The sequence below is a fragment of the Macaca thibetana genome, chromosome 19 (assembly GCF_024542745.1).
Source record: "Macaca thibetana thibetana isolate TM-01 chromosome 19, ASM2454274v1, whole genome shotgun sequence".
NCBI lineage: Eukaryota > Metazoa > Chordata > Mammalia > Primates > Cercopithecidae > Macaca > Macaca thibetana.
This window is the reverse complement of record NC_065596.1, coordinates 25,347,223-25,362,065: the sequence shown is the minus strand read 5'-3', so window position 1 is coordinate 25,362,065 and position 14,843 is coordinate 25,347,223. Positions and strand designations below refer to the sequence as shown.

The 14,843-nt window shown below is 45.8% G+C and overlaps 1 protein-coding gene across 4 annotated transcripts in view; it reads right to left on the bottom strand.

Moving 5' to 3' along the window:
- Positions 1–14,843, bottom strand: part of PVR (PVR cell adhesion molecule) — a 102,472-nt gene that overhangs the window by 51,401 nt on the left and 36,228 nt on the right. The window lies entirely within an intron of this gene.

Below are 14,843 nucleotides of genomic sequence, written 5' to 3'. Positions count from 1 at the left end.
ACAGTGACCTTCTATTATGGCTGATGTTATTATTTTATGATTGCTATTATTTATATTTATTATTACTAGGTTGCAGATTGCTGGGGTGAGACAGGGCATTCTGGTGAAAGGGGGCTGGGCTGGGGTCTCAAATTCTGATCCTGCCCCTTGCCAGCCCTGCCATCTTGGGTAGGTGACCTGGTCCCCTCTTTGTACCTCACTTCCCTTCTTCCTAAAAGAAGCCAGTAGGGTCATCTCTTGTGGCAGAGTGACATTCAAGAATTCCCATGAGTTGGGTGCCTGAGCTGCATGGGCCTCAAACTAACAGGGTCGAAGCTCTGAGTGGGGGCGACTTGGACTTGTAAGGAGACTCTCTCCTCCTTGTCCCTGGCCCATGGTGAAGCCACTGTCTCCAACGCACCTGTTAAAAGCAGCTTCCTCCAGGCAGGAGTGTGGCTGGAGCTGATGTCCAGAGGACTCCTCATCTTGTATTCTGTCCAAGGACTGTGCAGAGAAGGTCTCCTCGTCACATGTGGGGTCTTTATAGACCTATACAGTCATGTCTGCAGCCCTGGCCCCGCCCTGCAGGACCCCGCCCACGATGACCATGCCCTACCCTGGCCACTTCCCCACATGACTTACCAAGTTGGCTCGGAAGTCACCTCCAGCCGCATCCTTCTCCAGTATCGGGCCAGTGGTGGTGGTGGGTGGGGACCAGGCTGGGACAGTGTCCCTGGGGAGGGGGCTCTGAGGCTTTGCTCTCATTCTCTCACCCTACAATCCCCACGGGGAGATGGAGGGAGAAGCAGAATCGCCCGCTCCTATCACTCACGTCAAAGTTAAGGAATGGCCAAAGGTCAACCTGGTAGGAGGTGACGGGGCTTTCTGCTGGCCTCCTGGCTTCTCCCCTGGACTCTGAACCACACCTTTTCTCCTCTGTAAAATGGAGGCGTTAATAATAGTGCCTGCCCCAGAGTCAGACGGGGCCATGGACACGAGGCGCTTGGAGTAGTGCCTTGCCATGTAGTAGGTATTCAACGAATGGCAGTCACTATGAAGTTAATGCTAATTATAATTTGGTGTCTAGGATGTCCTGGAGGCATGTTTAGAATCCCATTATCAGGACCTCGCTCAGACTATATCCTGAATTTTAGATTCTAGAAGGATAAGCTACACTAGCTCCTTTTTCCTCACCCTTCTCACTCCCTGGGTCTATTCTTTCCTCCTCGAATAATAATTATCATGCTCAAACTAATAGCTGGTGTTTGTTGAACACCTACTACATGCCGGACACAGCATTAACCCTGTAACACGGTTGCCTAATTGAATCCTCATACCAACCTCGAGGGGTCGATATGGGCATCTCCATTTTCCCATGATGCACAGGGGCTGAGTAACTCACCTACTGTCACACAGTCATTCACAGGGGCTTTCTACCAGTTTTTGGAGGCACCAACACAGGGCCTTTGCATGAGCCGTTCCCTCTCCTTAGAACCTTACTCATGTAATCTCAAAGCTGACTGTATCTTATTATTTTGGCTTAATTCACGCATATCACCCTTTCAAAAAGGCCTTTTTTTTTGTTTGTTTTGTTTTGTTTTTTGAGACAGAGTCTTGCTCTGTCCCCCAGGCTGGAGTGCAGTGGCACGATCTCAACTCACTGCCAGCTCCGCCTCCTGGGTTCATGCCATTCTCCTGCCTCAGCCTCCCAAGTAGCTGGGACAACAGGTGCCCGCCACCACGCTCGGCTAATTTTTTGTATTTTTAGTAGAGATGGGGTTTCACTATGTTAGCCAGGATGGTCTCGATCTCCTGACTTCGTGATCCGCCCACCTCGGTCTCCCAAAGTGTTGGGATTACAGGCGTGAGCCACCGTGCCTGGCAAAAAAGGCCTTTCTTAATGCCTGCTGCAACTCAGTTCCCCAGCTCTTTGCTAGCAAGCCACACTGTTTTGTTTTCTTTACATCATTGACTGCTATCTTAGATGATTTATTTCTTTGTCCACTTGTGTTATCTGCCTCTCCTTCCTTAGTCCCACCTCTCCAACTTGAATGTCAGATCCAGGAGGGCAGGGATGTTGTCTGGCTTGTGGCTGTGTCCCTAGTGACTAGAACAGTGCCTTGCACATAACAGGTCCTCAATACATGTTTTTGTTTTTGAGATGGGGTCTCACTCTATCAGCCAGGCTGGAGTGCACTGGCACGGTCACAGGTCACTGCAGCTTTAACCTTCTGGATTCAAGCAATAATCCTGCCTCAGTCTCCTGAGTAGCTGGGACTACAGGTTCACGCTACCATTCCCAGCCAATTAAAAAAAATTTTTTTTTTTTGGTAGAGATAGAGTCTCACTATATTAACCAGGCTGCTCTCGAACTTCTGGGCTCAAGTGATCCTCCCGTCTCAACCTCCCAGAGTGCTGGGATTACAGGCATGAACCACCTACCCAGCTTACATGTTTTCTTTTTAGTGAATAAATAAAGAGCAAGTGAGTGAAATGGGAGTGTTCAGACTTGAACTCAGATCTATCTGACGCAGAAGCTCATGCTTTTCCCTCCCAGAGAGGTTCAGGTTCCACCCAGGGGCTAAGGTTCACCCATGAGTCTCTAATAATAGTTGTCATCAGATGACACAGTTATTCCTTTATTAGCATTTGCTAAAGTGCTTCTTTTATGGTTGGTCTGAAGTCCTCTGATGGAGTGATTAGCTAGGTCAGGAGACCACTGTAGACAAAAAGTAAATATTTGCAATGCAATTAATAACCATCTGGGGTTTCTGCCGAGCCAGCGCTCTCTTTTATCCAAGTAACAGCACCTGGAGTTCTCTTTTGGAAACCAACCTCCTCATGGCTCCAGGGAGGTGAGGGGCCCAGGACTGACCAATCAGAGCACTTCAACCCCCGACAACAGTGATTTCTGGAGAGCTGGGCATGGCGCCCAAAACAAGCCAAGGAGAAGCAGTCTCTTAGGGATTTTTCTGGAACTCTGGGGAATAAAGCAATTTTTTTTTTCTATTTCTAAAATTTTATTTATTTATTTAGAGACAGAGCCTTGCTCTGTTGCTCAAGTTGGAGTGCAGTGCGTGATCTCTGCTCACTGCAACCTCCAGCTCTCAGGTTTAAGAGATTCTCATGCCTCAGCCTCCAGATTAGCTGGGATTACAGGCATGTGCCACCATGCCTGGGTAATTTTTTTTGTATTTTTAGTACAGACAGTCTTTCACTATGTTGCCCAGGCTGGTCTTGAACTCCTGGCCTCCAAAGACCCACTTGCCTTGGCCTCCCAAAGTGGTGGGATTATAGGCGTGAGACACTGCACCCAGCCTAAAAGCATTTTTTTCTTGCTTCCAAGTTTGCTGAGCTGAAGAGATCTCAGTGTGTAGCTGCTGGGGGCCATCTTTCTATCATGAGTAGAGAGGTTGCCTAAAAACGAGGCTAACACATATGAAAGCATAGTCAGTGCACGGAAAGAGAGATTTCTAATGGCATCATTTAAACACCTAGATTCAGCTGTGCCTGATATCCATGCTGACCCTTCAGCTTGTGTGCTATGCTGGTCTGTGTATTCTCATTGTTTCCCCTGAAGTCAGTTTGTTTTGGGATTACTTTAAATCCCAAAAGAACTTTGATTGAGGCCAGGCGCGGTGACTCACACCTGTAATCCCAGCACTTTGGGAGGCTGAGGCAGGCGGATCACCTGAGGTCAAGAGTTCGAGACCAGACTGACCAACATGGAAAAACCTCGTCTCTACTAAAAATACAAAATTAACTGGGCGTGGTGGCGCATGCCTGTAATTCCAGCTACTCGGGAGGCTGAGGCAGGAGAATCGCTTGAACCCGGGAGGCGGAAGTTGCAGTGAGCCAAGATCGGGCCATTGCACTCCAGCCTGGGCAATAAGAGTGAAACTCGGTCTCAAAACAAACAAAGAAAAAAACAAAAAACAAAAAAGAAAACACGAAACAAAAAAAAGCATTTTGATTAAAAGGAAAAATGGAAAACAGAGCTTTGAAAGGATCTAACTCTCTACTCTAGCTGAGATTCAGGCTGAATAAGGGAAGACTCTGGGGAAGAGATGGTGAAGCTGACCGCTGTGGGAGGAGGAGAACTTAGCAGGTCACTGTTTCTGAGAACTGCAGAACTCCATGCAAACCTCTGCATTAAGAGATGACCAAGGCCAGTTGTAGTGGCTCATGCCTGAAATCTCAGCCCTTAGGGAGGCCGAGGTGGGAGGACTGCTTGAGGCCAGGTGTTTGAGACCAGCCTGGGAAACATAACGAGACCCCATTTCTACAAAAAAATAAAAAAATTAGCTGGGCATGGTGGCATGCATGCGCCTGTAGTCTTAGCTACTTGGGAGGCTGAGGTGGGAGGATTGCCTGTGCTCAGGAGTGTGAGACCACAGTGAGTTATTATTGAGCTACTGTGCTCCAGCCTGGGCAATGGAAGGAGACTCTGTCAAAAAAAAAAAAAAAAAAAAAAAAAAAGGAAAGAAAGAGAGATGATCAAACTTTAGCAGGGCGTCTAGCAGAATAAGGTCATGTTCTTAGGATGACTCTAGCCCCCCATTAAAATGCCACCTGAGAAAGCTCTACCTTGCCAGGAGAATTTACTGTCTGACCAAGCCAACATCTGGCAATATACCCCTAATTTCCCTTTTCAGAACATTTACTAAAAAGGGCCTACAATTGTGAATCCTTCCTCTTTCAAAAGTGTGTGTATATGTGTCTATACCCTACAACTCAGGGGTGTTTCTAGAGGATCTGAAAGCCATTCCTTTGAAATAGAATCATCAGAAGGAGAGGACCTCCGTTTCCCGGTCTCTGTGGGAGGATAGAATTCTAACTATGACAATTGCCAACTAGCAGACACAGCTGGCCTAATCCTACTGACACTGTACTTTTTTTTTTTAAGATGGAGTCTCGCTCTGTTGCCCAGGCTGGAGTACAGTGACATGATCTTGACTCACTGCAACCTCTGCCTCCCAGGTTCAAGAGCTTCTCCTGCCTCAGCCTCCTGAGTAGCTGGGATTACAGGTGCACACCACCATGCCCAGCTAGTTTTGGGGTTTTTAGTAGAGATGGGGCTTCACCATGTTGGCAAGTCTGGTCTCGAACACCTAACCTCAGGTGATTTGCCTGCCTTGGCCTCTGAAAGTGCTGGGATTGCAGGCATGAGCCAGCCAACTTTTTATGATTTTTCCTTGCAGTGCACTTCTCTCCCCATCCCTCATTCTGCCTTCTAGACACCCAGCCACCTCTGCAGTAATCTGAATGGAGCTCAGCTCTTTCCCCTACTGCCAGTGGTTACTGAATAAGATCTTTTTCATAGCTTTAACTGATGTCCCACTTTGTTTATTGCAAACATTTCTCAAACCTCAGTGTTTCTCATACCACATTGGTAATTCTTTCCATATGCACACATCACCTACACTTTTTTTTCCCTCTTTTGTTTTTGAGACAGTGTCTCGTTCTGTAGCCCAGGCTGGAGTGCGGTGGTGTGACCACAGCTCACTGCAGCCTTGACCTCTCAGCTCAAGCGATCTTCCTGCCTCATCCTCCTGAGTAGCTGGGACTACAGGCACATACCACCACGGCTGGCTAATTAAAAATTTTTTTTTTGTAGAGTTGGGGTCTTCCTATGTTGCCCAGGCTGGTCTCAAACTCCTGGGTGCAAGTGATCCTCCTGCTTTGGCTTCCCAAAGTGCCGGGATTATAGGCCTAAGCCTCTACACCTGGCTACACTTTTTTTTTTTCTTTTGAGACAGAGTCTCACTCTGTCACCCAGGCTGGAGTGCAGTGGCGTGATCTCAGCTCATTGCAACCTCTGCCTCCTGGGTTCCAGTGATTCTCCTGCCTCAGCCTCCCAAGTAGCTGGGATGACAGGCACCCACCACCATAATTTTTGTATTTTTAATAGAGACAGGGTTTCAGCATGTTGGCCAGGCTGGTCTTGAACTCATGATCTCAAGTGATCCACCTGCCTCGGCCTCCCGAAGTGCTGGGATTACAGGCGTGAGCTACTGTGCCTGGCCTCCGGCTACACTTTTCTTTACTCAATATTTTTCTTTAAAATGACTCATCTAAAATAAGTTCACTCATTTTTTTTAAACAATAACATCCACAAAATTATCTATGAATATGCTAATTACATTTAAATATAGATGACAGTAACAAAATGAAAATAAAACATATCTGTCCACATACCATGTGGAATTTTTTGGTGTGTCACCAAAAGAACAGGAGCCCCATATGGAGGAAATAGTCATGACAATTGCTAGTATTTATGAAGAATTTGGCTCTGAGCCTGGTCCTACTCTTTGCATATATTAGCTTTACATATATTCGTTTATGTAACTTCACACTTTACATCATTTAGCTCTTTTATCCTTTCAACAACACTATGAGGCAGGTGCTGCTGTTCTTCTATTGCAGAAGAGGAAACAGAGGCACAGAGAGGTTAAGTGATTTATCTAGGCCACAAAGCTGCCGAATCAATGGGCAGACCCAGGTATCAGGCTCTGGAGCCTGTGGTCTTAAGTGCAACAACCTTTTTTTTTTGAGACGGCGTCTTGCTCAGTCGCCCAGGCTGGAGTGTGGTGGCGCGATCTCGGCTCACTGCAAGTTCCGCCTCCCGGGTTCACGCCATTCCCCTGCCTCAGCCTCCCGAGTAGCTGAGACTACAGGTGCCCGCCACCGCACCTGGCTAATTTTTTTTGTATTTTTAGAGACGGGGTTTCACCGTGTTAGCCAGGATGGTCTTGATCTCCTGACCTCGTGATCTGCCCATCTCGGCCTCCCAAAGTGCTGGGATTACAGGCGTGAGCCACCGTGCCCGGCCCAGTGCAACAACCTTTTAAAGTCATTTGTATCTCCTAACATCCCTAGCTGGTAGAAATTGCTTCAATTTTTTTACATGAGGAAACAGAGATTCATGGAGGTTAAACGAATTGTCCAAGGTCATGTGCACGTAAGTGGCAGAACCAGGATTTGGACTTAGGGATTTGGACCTTGAATCCTGAGTTTGGCTCTGTGATAGGTGAAGAGAGGTCGGTGTTGGGTGAGAGTGTGGGCTGTGGGAGGAGCATTCCAAGTTGAAGGGACAGGTTCAACTTGTCCTTCCGTCCTGGAACCACTTGGAATCTGTTAGGAATAACGTTTAAAATTTTAAGGAAATTGAACCCTTGACCAAAGGAGTTTTAGCAAAGTAATTTTATTTTTGTGCAGAGGCGTGTCTCTTTGGCCAGTTGCCATGAGAGCATACCTGAACAAAGGGGCACAAGAGTCTATTTTTGACGCAAGTCTTGCTCCTGTACCCTTTCCCCATTGGCTGGAGTTGGGTTGTACAATTTAAACTAATTTTGGTTGGCTAAACATTTGTGTTTTTTCAGATAAGGTGGGCACGTAAAAGAAAGTGGAGAGGAAAGGGGAAGGGGTGTTTGTAATAAGTTAGAAAGTTATTATTATTTTTTTTTAATAAGGAAAGGAATGTGAGCTGGTATTGATAATGCTTGGTACTGCGGCATGTCTGAGCATTTAACAAAGGCAAAAAAAGAGGGGGTACTATAAATTAAAAAATATAAAAGATTGATTGGGTTATCTAAAAAAAAAAAAAAAAAAAAAAAAAAACCTCATCATATTCCACAAATCCATGTGCCCAGCTTCAAACAGACCCTCAGCAACCTCTGGAAATCCGTTTATATCTCCTTGGTCAGTTCCTGGTTCCAATTTTCTCAGCAGTCATTCCAGCCTTTACAGCCATATACAAAGCCTAGATCACTCTCATAGTTATACCCGAGAACCAGCTCGGCTTCCTCTGGTTAAATTTCACTTGTTGGGTCTGAACACATTTTATTTCCTGCCCTCACCCATGAACTTGTGAGCCAGCCTCACTTCCTTCCTCCCATCCTCAGACAATGAATTTACTGACATTCAAGGTCAAGACCTGTTCTCCCGGCTCCTTGAGTCCCTAGACCATCAGTCATCATTCCTCCTGCCCTGTGTGAGGGAATCCTGCATTTCTCACATCTCTGTGAGAAGGATGTGTCACCGACCTGAGCTAGGTCTGTTTGCCTGTACACAATGGAAAGCCACACACCAAAGCCTTGGGAATTTTTTTTTTTTTTTTTTTTTTGATAGAGTCTGAGTCTGTCACCCAGGCTGGAGTGTGGTGGGACGATCTTGGTTCACTGCAAGCTCCGCCTCCCGGGTTCATGCCATTCCCCTGCCTCAGCCTCCGGAGTAGCTGGGACTACAGACACCCACCACCATGCCCGGGTAATTTTTTGTATTTTTAGTAGGGACGGGGTTTCACCGTGTTAGCAAGGATGGTCTTGATCTCCTGACTTCATGATCCGCCCGCCTTGGTCTCCCAAAGTGCTGGGATTACAGGCAAGAGCCACTGTACCTAGCCAACCTTGGGATTTTGTAGAGAGAAAAGTGTATTGCAAGGCTGTTAAGCAAGGAGACAGAAGTCAGGCTCAAATATGTCTCCCTGAGCTAGGGGTTGGGACAGGTTTTATAGTCAAAAGGGTAATGAGCATGATCTGATTGGATCTTGCCTTATTGTGAACATTTCCCAAACCTCAGTGTTTCTCGTACTATATTCGTAATTATTTGCAGGGAGGCATGATCTGATTGGATCTTGTAATGAGGTGATGTGGGGAGATATGATTTGATTGGACCCTGCCCTGGGGTGATGCCAGGGCTCGATGTGATTGGATCCTGGATCCCACCATCCAGTGTCCGCTTCTTAATTCAATCCTCACTTCTCAGTCTGAGTACTTAGGTTCCACTCAAGGTTACACATTTGGTTCACCTGGGCATGCTTAAATTACGGACCTTCAATCTGGGAGTCCATGGCAACTGAAAAACAACTCACAATTTTGTTACATAAAAGTTGAATCAGATTGGTCTGGTGTGATTACAAATGCCCCTATCATTCCCAGTCGAAGGCATCCCCTGCCCCTCCTGGAGGTTTTGGAAATATCTTCGTACAATTTTACTTATTTATTTATTTATTTATTTATTTGGTACAGATGGGATCTCATTTTGTTGCTCAGGCTGGTTTTGAACTTGGGGCCTCAAGTAATCCTCCCACCTCAGCCTCCCAAAGCACTGGGATTAGAGGCATGAGCCACTGTGCCCAGCCCATCTTCCTATAGTTTGGTTGTCACAGTGCCTGAGGATGAAACAGTAGTGACATTTATTGGGCAAAACCTCCTGCAATAATAGGTGGGACTGTCCCATATAACAGAAACTTGTCTCAGCTAAAATATTAATCATGCTCCAGTTAGAAATCTGAAGTTGGAATAAGGCTTTTGGCTTTTGTCCCCTGCTATGAGATTGGTAAGTTTGGGAGAAGAAAATGAGCTTACTTGGTTCAGATCCTCTCCTTCTCCCATTTTTTGGATTTACCTGTCTCCAGAAAGACTACAGTTTGGTCTGCTTCCTCGTACCGTGTGACAATGTACTTGCACTAGCAGAGGTAGCAACTATTGGGGTTGTAAATATATATGGCAGAGAAGCCAGTGGTGCCTCCCCAATCTATGAGTCCTTTCATAGTTAGAGGAGTTTAAGTTTGGCCCATGGTTGCCTGGAATAAAGACTAAATTTCCCAGCCTTCCTTGCAGCAGCTGTGGTCATATGAGCACATTCTGGTGAATGGTATGTGAACAGAAGAGTTGTGTGCCATTTCTGGGTCATGCCCTTCAATAAAGGTCTCCCTTTCTTGTTTTCCCTTCCTTCAGGTGGAAGTGGGGACATGCTAGAGTGACCTGGGAACAAGCATGGGGACATGCTAGGGGCCCTGGAAACAAGCATGTCGATGAAAAGAGTCAAGTCCTCTAATATATACATGTTTTTTGAGACAGAGTCTTGCTCTGTTGCCCAGGCTGGACTACAGTGGTACAATCTTGGATTACCGCAACCTCTACCTCCCAGGTTCAAACAATTCTTATGCCTCAGCCTCCCGAGTAGCTGGGATTACAGGCGTGCACCACAACGCCCAGCTAAGTTTTTTTATTTTCAGTAGAGACGGGGTTTCACCATGTTGGCCAGTCTGGTCTCGAACTCCTTACCTCAGGTGATCTGCCCACCTTGGCCTCCCAAAGTGCTGGGATTACAGGCATGAGCCACTGTGCCTGGCCCTGTAAAATATTTTAAGAGATTTATTCTGAGCTAAATATGAGTGACCATAGCCCATGACACAGCCCTCAGGTGATCCTGAAAACATATGACCAAGATGGTTGGGGTGTAGCTTTGTTTTATACATTTTAGGGAGACATGAGACATCAATCAAAACATTTAAGATATACATTGGTTCAGTCCAGAAAGGTGGGATAACTCAAAGTGGTGGGGGAGGGGCTTCCGTATAGGTAGATTTAAAAATTTTTCGATTGGCAATTGGTTGAAAGAGTTATCATCTATAGAAAGGAATGTCTGAGTTATGATAAGAGATCATGGAGATCAGCGTTTTATGATGCAAACGAAGCCTCCAGGTAGCAGCCTTCAGAGAGAATAAATTGCAAATGTTTCTTATCAGACTTCAGGTCTGTGTTGATGTTAAATGCTGGTCTGTTTTTCCTGAACTCCGAAAGGGATGAGGCCATAATGAGGCACTGATATAGGAGCTAGAAAATTATTTAGGCAGATAGTAAGGGCAACAGAGTCCTTGGTGGAATTTCCCTTTTAATAAAAAGCAGCCCCAAAGTCACGTCTTTTCTACAAAGAGCATCTTGAAAAATTGAGCTGTAAACATAGACAAGCAAACTAGAAGCTCGCTTGGGTGAATGCCGGCAGCTGTGCCAATAGAAAAGGGCTACCTGGAGGCCAGATATGTTCAACATGGAGGCTCCATCTTCCCTTTTCTTTGTCACCACATGTACCGTAAAGCAAGCAGGTGGCATGGCACCAGCCAGGTAGAGAGCCCATCTGCATAATAAAAGATTGGGGTATGGTGGCCAGTTTTTTCAGCAGCTATGTAAAAGGTACACCTAGTACCCCAGAACTTAAAGTATAAAAAAAAAAAAAAAAGATACACCTAGCCCCATCCAGTTCTTTGCATGCCATGCAAATGGCACACCTGGTTGAACCAATCTTTCATGCCCTATGTAAATCAGACACTGCCTTTTCAAATTCATCTATAAAACCTCCTGCACTTCACTGTGGACCAGAAAACCCTCTTGGGATCCCCTCTCAATGCAGAAGACAGCAAAATTTTCTCTTTATTTCACCTATTAAACCTCTGCTCCTAACCTCACTCCTTGTGTGTCCACGTCCTTGATTTTGTTGGTGTGAGGCAACGAATCTCGGGTATTATCCAAGACGAACAACCCTGCTTCAGCACGTTCGACCCCTACCCCCATCCCACCCGTCAGGGGCTGAACCAGTCTTTCAGGTTAAATTTGGGGTGGCCTGGCTGAGGAGGCAGTCCATTGAGATGGTTTAGGTGTGCGGTAGGTGGCGGCGTTGAATTATATTTTTGGTTTACAAGCTCAGCATCATAGGGATAGCAGAGAACAAGATGGAAGAGCACGGACTCATGATACCCTCACAAAGCAGAGGTGCATACCAGCTAGGACTGTTACAGGACAGAGAAAAATGCATTTCTATGGAATTTAAACCACTGTTATTTTTAATCTATCACCAGCATCCAAACTTACATCTGATGTTAAGATATTTAGATTGGAGGTGACAGGAGGCAAGGGAGGTGATGACAAACCCATTGGGCTCCACAGCTTGGCCACATTCCCTGATACTGCATATTGCTTAGGAAATACTGATGGCCAGGCACGGTGGCTCAAGCCTGTAATCCCAGCACTTTGGGAGGCCGAGACGGGCAGATCACGAGGTCAGGAGATCAAGACCATCCTGGCTAACACAGTGAAACCCCGTCTCTACTAAAAAATACAAAAAACTAGCCGGGCGAGGTGGCGGGCGCCTGTAGTCCCAGCTACTCGGGAGGCTGAGGCAGGAGAATGGCGTGAACCCGGGAGGCGGAGCTTGCAGTGAGCTGAGATCCAGCCGCTGCACTCCAGCCTGGGCGACAGAGCGAGACTCCGGCTCAAAAAAAAAAAAAAAAAAAGGAAATACTGATGACATGCTGATCTGTCTCTCTCTCTCAATTGGTTCTGACTTCTGGCCAGGACTAAGGATGTAATTTGTTGATGAAAAAAGCTAAGCTTGAAAATATTTGAAGATATTTATTCTTAGCCAAATGTGAGGACCATGCCCTATGACACAGCCTCAGGATATCCTGAGAATGTGTGCCCAAGATGGTTGGATTACAGCTTGATTTTGTACATTTTAAGGGGACAGAAGTTATAGGCAGACATCAATCAGTACATGTAAGGTACACACTGATTCAGCCTGGAGAGGTGGGACAACTAGAAGTGGGGCAGAGGGGTTACAGGTCATAAACGGATTCAAAGATTTTCTGATTAGCAATTGGTTGAAAGAGTTAAGTTATCATCTCAAGACCTGGAATCAATAGAAAGGAGTGTCTGGGATAAGATAAGTTGTTGTGGAGACCAAGGTTCTTTTTTTTTTCTTTTGTGACAGAGTCTCACTCTCTTGCCCAGGCTGGAGTACAGTGGCGTGATTGCGATCTTGGCTCGCTGCAACCTCTGCATCCCAGGTTCAAGCAATTCTCCTGCCTCAGCCTCCTGTGTAGCTGGGATTACAGGCACCCACCACCACGTCTGGCTAATTTTTTATATTTTTAGTGGAGATGGGGTTTTGCCATTTTGGCCAGGCTGGTCTCGAACTCCTGACCTCACGTGATCTGCCTGCCTTGGCCTCCCAAAGTGTTGGGATTACAAGCGTAAGCCACTGCACCCGGTATATATATATATTTTTGAGATACCACTGAAGCAGTGTCATTGTCTGGGGTAAATATCCGAGATTCGTTGTCTCACAGTCACAGAAAACTAAGACATGGACCGCCAGAGTGAGATAAAGAGGGGAAATTTAGTAGGTGAAAGAAAGAGAAGAGCTCTCTGCGCAGAGAGGGGTCCTGGAGAAAATAAGTTGCCACTTCGGCAGTGAAATGCAGAAGGTTTTATAGATGAAGTTGAGGAGGCAGTGTCTGATTTACATAGGGCACGAAAGATTGGTCAGACCAGGTGTGCCATTTGCATAGCACATGATGAACTGGTTAGGACTAAGCGTGCCGTTTGCATAGTGCGCAAAGAAGCTGGCTGCCCCACCCAGCTTCATTATGTGGATAGGTTGTCTACCTGGCCAGTGCCATGTGCCTGCCTTTTTTTTTTTTTTTTTTTTTTTTAACCGCACATGTGGTAACAAAGGAAAGGAAAGATGGAGCCTCCATGTTGAACATACCTGGCTTCCAGGTAGCCCTTTTCTATTGGCACAGCTGCCGGCATTCACCCATGCAAGCTTCCAGCTTGCTTATCTATTTCTGCAGCTCGATTTTTCAGGCTGCTCTTTGTTTAGAAAAGAAATGATTTTGGGGCTGGTTTTTGTTAAAAGAGAAATTCCACCAAGGACTCTGTTGCCCTTACTATCTGCCTAAATCATTTCTTTCTATCTCCTGTATCACCACCAGTGACTAGCTTTGTGTGTTTTGAGAGGCTCTTGCCTGTGTGAATTCAGCAAGCCCCGCATAGGTCTGGAGCTGACAATTCCAGTAGCAGCAAAACAGCAGCTTTTTGATTCCCCACCTGCCGGTGATGGTGGAGACAACAGCTCCTCTGATGGGTCAGTTTTGCAGCTTCAGGTCATCGTGGGGGCCTAATGGAGTCAGAGTCCTTTCTCTTTTCCATCAGAGGACACTCAGATGTCTGTCCCAGGGATGGATCTGTTCCCTTCGCCTTCTGAGAAATTGAATTAGGCCAGGTGCAGGGTCTCACATCTGTAATCCCAGTGCTTTGGGAGGCCAAGGTGGGAGGATTGCCTGAGACCAGGAGTTCCTGATCAGCCTGGGCAACACAGTGAGACTTCATCTATTTAAAAAAAAGTTAGCTGGGTATGGTGCATGCCTGTAGTCCCAGATACTCAGGAGGCTGAGGTGGGAGGATTGCTTGAGCCCATGAGTCCGAGGCTGCAGTGAGTTATGATCCCTGTCACTGCACTCCAGTCCCAGCCAGTCCCAGGAGGCAGAGTGAGACCCCGTCTTTAAAAAAAAATTAAAAAAGTAAAAAACAAACAAAAAAGAATTTGAGTTAATTCAATCTTCAATCAAATTAGAAGCACAAGAATGTCCTAACAACAGACTGACCCCTGAAATATCTTGGGAAACACAAGTGCAATAGCATTCCAAATGAAAGCAATTTTCTCATCTTGCTGTTTTCAGCCACTGTCCATATATCAGCATAAAGGAAAATATTCGTTTAAATGAGAGAAGACTGTTACATTATCTTTATGTTTTAATAAAAATATCTAGCAGAGTCCTGGGTGGTCTTTTTAGTTCTATGAGGGTGGAGGAAGGGAGAATGGCCAATGAAAACTCATAATTCTTTGTACTTTTTAGGAAAAAGGAGTGTCATTACCAGGAATAACAAATTATATATGAAGACAATCAGCCCAGCTTTGGGAAGTTAGAGGTGGCTCTTGCAGGATGCAGCAACAGCAGTCTCTGAAGTCTGGGTGTCTTATAGGACTCCTTTGTGAGAACCACATTTACAAGGAAGGTTTTTATGAGGGAAAGAGCATCTGCTTTTCTATAGTTGCAGAAGAGAGAATGATTTTCTCTTTTTTAGGCTGCTGAGATTTTTTATTTCCAGGAGTTACAACAGCCTAGAGTTTCAAGGCAAACTCTTGCAATCACATTTTTTAGTCCTGAGAGGAGAACAAAGAAGCGGCTCTAATACAGTAAAAATGTAACAATATGGGAAAGGAAATAGGAGTACCAG